The sequence below is a fragment of the Eucyclogobius newberryi genome, unplaced genomic scaffold (genome assembly GCF_026437365.1).
Source record: "Eucyclogobius newberryi isolate DKJ021-1_F unplaced genomic scaffold, fEucNew1.0.hap1 SCAF_2, whole genome shotgun sequence".
In the NCBI taxonomy this organism is placed as follows: Eukaryota; Metazoa; Chordata; class Actinopteri; order Gobiiformes; family Gobiidae; genus Eucyclogobius; species Eucyclogobius newberryi.
Window position 1 is genome coordinate 25,822,068 of NW_027315834.1, and position 7,985 is coordinate 25,830,052.

Here is a 7,985-nt window from a genome sequence, read left to right on the forward strand (position 1 = left end):
CTCTCTCTCCCTCCCTCTCTCTCTCTCTCTCCCTCTCTCTCTCTCTCCCTCCCTCTCTCTCTCTCTCTCCCTCTCTCTCTCTCTCCCTCCCTCTCTCTCTCTCTCCCTCTCTCTCTCTCCCTCTCTCTCCCCCTCCCTCTCTCTCTCTCCCCTCCCTCTCTCTCTCTCTCTCCCTCTCTCTCTCTCTCCCTCCCTCTCTCTCTCTCTCTCTCCCTCTCTCTCTCTCCCTCTCTCCCCCTCCCTCTCTCTCTCTCCCCTCCCTCTCTCCCTCTCTCTCTCTCTCTCTCTCTCTCTCCCCTCTCTCCCTCTCTCTCTCTCCCTCTCTCTCTCTCCCTCTCTCACCCTCCCTCTCTCTCTCTCCCTCCCTCTCTCTCTCTCTCTCTCCCTCTCTCTCTCTCTCCTCCCTCTCTCTCTCTCTCTCCCTCTCTCTCTCTCTCCCCTCCCTCTCTCTCTCTCTCTCCCTCTCTCTCTCTCTCCCTCCCTCTCTCTCTCTCTCCCTCTCTCTCTCTCCCTCTCTCTCCCCCTCCCTCTCTCTCTCTCCCCTCCCTCTCTCTCTCTCTCTCCTCTCTCTCTCTCTCCTCCCTCCCTCTCTCTCTCTCTCCCTCTCTCTCTCTCCCTCTCTCCCCCTCCCTCTCTCTCTCTCCCCTCCCTCTCTCCCTCTCTCTCTCTCCCTCTCTCTCTCTCCCTCTCTCCCCCTCCCTCTCTCTCTCTCCCCTCCCTCTCTCCCTCTCTCTCTCTCTCTCTCTCTCTCTCTCCCTCTCTCTCTCTCTCTCTCTCTCTCTCTCCCCCTCCCTCTCTCTCTCTCCCTCCCTCTCTCTCTCTCTCCCCTCCCTCTCTCTCTCTCTCTCTCTCTCTCTCCCTCCCTCTCTCTCTCCCTCTCTCCCCCCTCCCTCTCTCTCTCTCCCCTCGCTCTCTCTCTCTCTCTCTAGTTTGTGGGCATACGCGCTGTGCTAACTCCAGCCTCTCCTCCTACATCCTTTAATCCGCACAAAAAGGTGGTATACGGAGGCTTCGCCGGCCGTGGAGCTGGTAATTTTGGCTCTTCCCTCAGGTTGTTATTATCTTGGTTATCGACATGGAAACACGCTGACACATTTGTAACTACCGCTTATGATACCTCGGACGCGGTTCCATTTAGTCAGCACTTTCTCTTGCTCTAAGATCTAGTTTATATGCAAGGACATTGTGTATAAAGGACATTTGAATTTCAGTCTCCATCTGCTTACCCCGAGATTGTTATTATTCAGCGTAATGGCAGTAAATATGCGCTGTAGGAGCCGGCGCATGTGTGAAAGTGTGAAGATAGCGTTTATAGATTTTCCTGTCGTTCCCACAGAGGATGATGCATGGCTGCCTTCCCTGATATCTGGGTTTGGGGGCCGTCTCCAATGACAACAATATTAGTCTGCAGATATTGATGTTATTAAAAGGAGACATCTGATAACCGCGCCCGGGTCAAAGCGTGCGGTAATTGAATTTGGCTGGCTGATTGGGATGGAGGAGTTCCGACGTTATATCTGATTAAATGATCAAATGTGATGATATTGTTGTTTGGTGAGAGGAGTGAAGACCTGTCAGCGCTAAGAAGGAAAAGGAACATTTAAAATGTTATATTTATTAATTTGGTGACAAAGTAACAGGACTTCCTGACTAAATCAGGAAGTCAAAATCATACTAAGACCAATCCAGGACGATCCCAGGACTAAACCAGTATAGACTCGGGACTAAACCAGGATAAACTCAGGCCTAAACTCAGGCCTAAACCAGGATAAACTCAGGACTAAACCAGGATAAACGCAGGACTAAACCAGGATAAACACAGGACTAAACCAGGGTAAATTCAGGACTAAACCAGGATAAATTCAGGACTAAGCCAGGATAAATTCAGAATTAAACCAGGATAAACTCAGAACTAAACCAGGATAAACTGCCGTATTCCAGGCTACTGATAGATCCGTTATTTCCCTGAACGTTACGAGTTCCAACCTCTAATTCTAAACCATAAATAAATGTAAAACATAAACAAATGTCTCTAATATGTTTACATTGATTATTTGGCGGTTAACCATTCGGATCCTCGTGTGTGATGGAGGAGTCCCTTGACCATCTCCTAGGTCACAAGTAGCAATTACAAGTTTGCATTGTTTTCAGTCTAAGGTGGGAAAAATCTCACCCTAAACCAGGATTAAGGAGAAACAACCCATTTCAAGATTAAAGTTGGCTCAAACCAGGAGCAAACCAGAACGAGTGCGATAGAACCTCGCATTCATTGACTCTGAGTGATGCTGCAGCAAAACAGGGAGGACAAGGAAAGAGGGGGATCGGGAGAGCAGCTCAGATCCACTGCTTACAGAGAATCTCGTCGGCAAAACCAGAAACAGGAAGTCAGATCCGGACAGATAAGCCAACAGCATTAGAGGCACTGCAGGATATGAAATTGCCTCTTAAAACCCCAGGCAAACTGTCTCCACCGCCCCGCTGTTAAAGCACAATCATAACAGTGTCACATGGTGTCCTCGTGTGGCTTTGGATCAAGCCGTTTTGCTATCAGAATGTTGTTGTTGTTGTTGTTGTTGTTGTTGTTGTTGTTGTTGTTGGCTGCGAAAGTGCGCATGTAGTGGGCACGAAATCGAGCGCGAAGCGCTCGCCCACTTCCAAACACTCACTAACGCACTCCTTCACTCATGCACGCCCCATGCATACTAATTAGTAGTAGGAAAATGGAACATTACCGTTGTAAACGGGCGAAGCCCGTGCAAAAGTGCGCACTAAACGAGCACTTTACATTGATCCCCATTACATCTCCATATAAAGCACTCATTTGCGCTAAGTAGCTCACGAATACGTTTCCCATCTCTTGCATGTTCCGTGCATATAAGCATGTAATGCAAAAATGTAACATTATTACTGTATAGAGAGCCAAAAACACAAAGTGGGCGGAGCCCACTCAAAATTAACGAAAGTACCCGTCAGTGACCAGGGACCCACACCATGAGGTAGGAAAGCGCGAGCGCTTTCCGAAAATGTATAGTTTATGATATTTGAAAAATGGGAAACATTGTTTTCGCATCGGAATATTATTCTTCTTTCTTCTTTCTTTCTTCTCGGGACCAACCCCCCAATTTTTCACCCAGTGAACATTGACGAAAAGTCACAAAAATTTGCACACCTCTAAAAATCGTGCCTCTCTACATTTTGGCTATTTCCCTTTTCACGTTTTCAGCACGAACCCTTTTTTGTTTTCTATGTTACCTTTTGATCTGATTCCTGTTTCTGGGGTTCTTGTGTTCTTTTGTTGAGAGTCTAAAAGCATTCCGAAACGATCAATAATAAAATAGCATCCTTTAACATTCATGACACACTGAACCCAAACAAACGATCAAAAACCTTAACGAAAATGAGAAAATAAAGAATAGACATAATATTTTTTACAAGAGATCCAATTGAACAACATTGAACAAAAACAAACCAAATTTTGTTACACATTTTTTTTTACTATTCATCATACAAGGGCAAACATAAGAGGGGAGTTGCAATACTGATCCAAGCATCGAATAGCTTTTAAATAGTTGTATATTAAAGGTGCATTATGTAACGTTTGTGGTCCGCCACCTGCTTGTTATGTAAGTGAGTGACTTTAGACTGTTATTGATTAAGAAAACACAGAATGGAGAACACACTGTAAAGAGTAAACAGTACAACCTCACGTTCGCTCCTTATTCTCAAATGTAGAACTACAAGGAGCAGAAACCTCTCACATAAAAGTAATCTCGTGTGTGTTTGTACGTGATAATCGTCGTCCATTACAGCTCATATGAAAGAGAGAGGTTTTTCACACTGTGGGAGCAGCAGCAGGCTTTCTGTAGATAATGTCCTTTCAGAGGTGAGTGCCCTCCCCACAGACGCGCGCACACACACACACACACACACACACACACACACACGCATCCTCGACAGGCGTGTCATTCACAGCAGAAAGGCCATTCCTGGAGGAAAGCTGAATTACTGCAGTGTGGTGAAAGCGTGGGGCACAAGAGATGAAGAGATGGCAGAGGATTGTGGCTGACCATGAGGCTGTACGAGCACAGCAGCTCTAGAGTATGAATACATGTACGGGAAAACATAGGTTTTCATCTCTGATTGGTCCTGGCACATGTGCTTCAATCATCAAGTCTTTTCCATTTATTTTTCATTTTGAGGCATTTTAACAAAAAGATAGATTGACCATAACTAGGAACAACTGCTCTTAAGACACGTTACATCAACAATCATATGGCGTTATTTTTTTATTTTTAACTGTTAGCTTATTGTTATTTGACTTATTTCATTGTTATTTTATTTTTTTATTGTTTTACGTTGCACCGATCACCAAGACAAGTTCATATGTTTGTGGATTTAGTTCATTGACAATGGCAATAAACCCTTTCTGATTCTGATTCTGTTGAAACATGTCAAAGGTAATTTCATCATATTGTATATATTGTCTGACTTAGAAAAAAACACATGGAAACAGTTGTTTGAACTGGGGCTTCAGACCGAGCGGCCCATGACCTTCCCAGCGTGACCCCGCAGGGCTGATCCCTGGAGGCGACCGCTCCATCACCGCGGAAACACAGATCAATCTCGGCTGAATCACACAGCTCCATCTTCTGGTTGTAGAAACACATATATTTCACAATTTGCTGATAAAAATCATCCTAATATCAACTTTAACTCAAACACACAAACTATAAAAAATCTAGAACAATCATATCTCGTGCCTCGACCTGTTTATTGCTCATTTGCATATTCCATATCCATATTTCTGTTTATTTATAGGTCAATAAAGCTCCATAAACCACAGTTGGTAAAGTGTTCTTCATGGTTACATTCTCATAACCTTCAGATTAGCTAACTATTAATTTTTAAACATTTATTAATTTAGATATTTGCGAATTGTTAATGTTAATGTGTTTTTAATACCTAATTTAGGCTGGTGCCCCACATCACTTTCAAAATACTAAATAAGCATAACCATTTGAAATCTTGATCCAATTCTTTAATCAATATCCACTATGAATGTCTCCCTCTTTCATAAGTGCGAGGACACGAATAACAATACAGTACTTTGACTAGCAGTAATACTACAGTAACATATTTTTATCATTATCGTGTGTTTTGATTTGTGATTTTCAAAGTGTTTGGTGAGTAGTGAATGTCTGGCAGCATATTAAGACAGACACCTGCAGTTTTTAATTTCACATCTTACATGAAGAGTGTGAACACCTACAGAAGCCCAGGAGGGACATCCTGCTGTCTTTTAAGCAATTTGGAATAAGTTCATAATAATAATAAGTTCATCTACATGGCACAAAATACATCATACATACATCTTCAATGTGACACAGGCCAAGTTACTGATCAGATCTGTGGAGAGAAACCTCCTTCTTTAAACTAGGGCCAGGTAAACGCGCTCACACAATGTATACATGCTGATCGCTGGTCGTGGTTGAACAGCAGACGATAGCACTCTTTACATCTGCTATAGAAACACATTGGGGAATAATGGTGTTTCATGAACACGCAAAAAGTGTAAAATGTGTTGAGATGACACGCTATTTTGGTCTTATTTCCATGAGGCCAGGCTGCACTGCCAGACACTTAGAGCACACGGTTTTATGCAGAAAAACTTTCAAATGCAACATGAAGCAGATGTGTCTCTGTTAAAGGCTTCACTGTGAACGATCTGCTGTGACTTTGTGACTGGAACGCAGCACTTTGCAGCACCTGCTCATGTTTAAGGACTTTAGTGTATTTCCATGTCGGCCTTATTAAAAAGCTAAAACATAAAATACTGGATTATTCCCAAAATAATATTAATACTTATTTATTCAAAGGCTTGTCAAACTGAATGAACGAACACACTGAATATTATGAAGAGCTTAATCAATGAAGACTTGTTAAAGTGTTAATTAACCTCTCGTTCAATGTTAACATATGAAATGTCTATATTTAATATTTAGTGCTCCATTATTAAGAAAATCATCTGTTTAATCCAGTAAAATTAGTATTAGATACTTTTTATTTCATGCATTTGAGAGCAGATATCATACTTTGTGCTTCACTTCATTTTTAATTAGAATTGAAAGTCCTGGCTTTCAGCAAACAAAAATATGGAAATAAAAATGACCTGGAAGTTCTTGATTCTGTCATTTCGTCGACAAAAAATCTGAACAAAATCTGTGTTTTCTTTCACAACATGTACTTCAACACATTTACTAGATTAATTTGTGTGATGCTTTTACTTTGACTTAAAAGCACAGTATGTTACTTTCTGGAAGTGGAAAGCCAGTTGCATAATTCCACGAGAACAGAGAGTTAAAACCAAACTTCAGAACATTTCCCGTGCACATAGATGAGTTTCATGTCATACTGTGGAATATATATATATATATATATATATATATATATATATATATATATATATAAATATATGTGGAAACTCTTAACATCGAACAGCACGTTTCAACATTTCACACAATGCACCTATTCATGCACCTACAGAACAGGATGTGAGCAGACTATACCTACTTCCTGCGAGATGGATGAGGTCATGTGACGCGAGATGAGTGTCGAGCGTTACCCAGAGTGCACCTGGACGGAGAGAGTGGGAAAAAGAGAGGGCCAGATTTCCCATGGTCCTGATTTATCATCCTCAGCTCCTGTTTAAAGGCTCACGGCGCTCACTGCGGCTCAGCCTCAGGAGGAGGTCTCACTCTGCTCCTCACACAATGCACCAGGTGAGATTTGATTTATTTCAGGGGGTGAACATGTGTAAAAAGTGCAGTGGAGTGAACTGTCATCACATGGAAAACTATGGGTCGTACAAAGAGCTTTACATCCATTTTAGTCCTTTTAATCTCCCATGAAATGTATGTTTTACAATTACGAGTTTGTTAGTTTGTTGGTTTAGACTTAGTTTGTATTAAAGAGGATATTCCCGCATCATTAGTTTCCTCAAAGTTATTGATTGATTGATTGATTGATTCATGCATGTTTGAGTAATCCTGTATTGTCCTGCAACTACAGATGTCCAGATTAATTGGTTAATAGAGTATTCAGGTCAGAATATAAATGTAAGAGCTAAACACAGGTCAGAGTGTAATAAAGTATAAACCTGACAGAGTGAAGCTGCTGTGACTGTGTCCACACCAATGTGACTGAACACAAACACAATGCACTCATTTCATTCACTACATGAATAATTTGTCTCTGAAATAAACTTCAACTTTAAAAATAGTGAGCTCATATTGAGTTTGTGCAGCAACAGCCAACAGGTCTGCAATATCAACATTTCACATTAGTAATAAAATCATAATAATATCAATGATATCAGAAGTCCATGTTCCTGTTCCAGCTGCTGCTGAATGAATATGGACTCTTTCACCTGCTGCAGATTTGTCCACATAGAACTATTACTGTGTTGTATATTATATAGGCCATATTGTTCTATCGTTTTATGTTGCACCGAATCACCAAGTTCCTGTTTGTGAATTCTGTTCATTGGCAATAAACCGTTTCAGATTTTTCCATTTCCATTTTAGGGCCTATCCCGTATCCCTTTACTTAGTTGTGATAATTTAAAAAAAATTAAGACCCAAAGTAATACATGTAGGGTTCTTAAATGTCACAGCCACTTTTCAAAACTAAAAACTTGTAAAAATTCACTGCTTGTTTCAGTGAAATGTCACCAGGACATTTTAATTCTGGTTTTGAACAGAAAGTCAATGGACCTGTTTCTATTACCAAGCCATTTTAGATCAATATTGCAGTTTACAATGAACAAAATGTTAACTGACAGTCTATTTATGTTGTAGTTTAATACTAAGTACATGAAAAAAGCATGAATATAAGCAGAAAAATATGCAAAACTATATCTCATTTAAAGAAAAAAACAACAACACATAGAATACATTGAATTTGATGGAAGATTTTGAAAAAGTTTG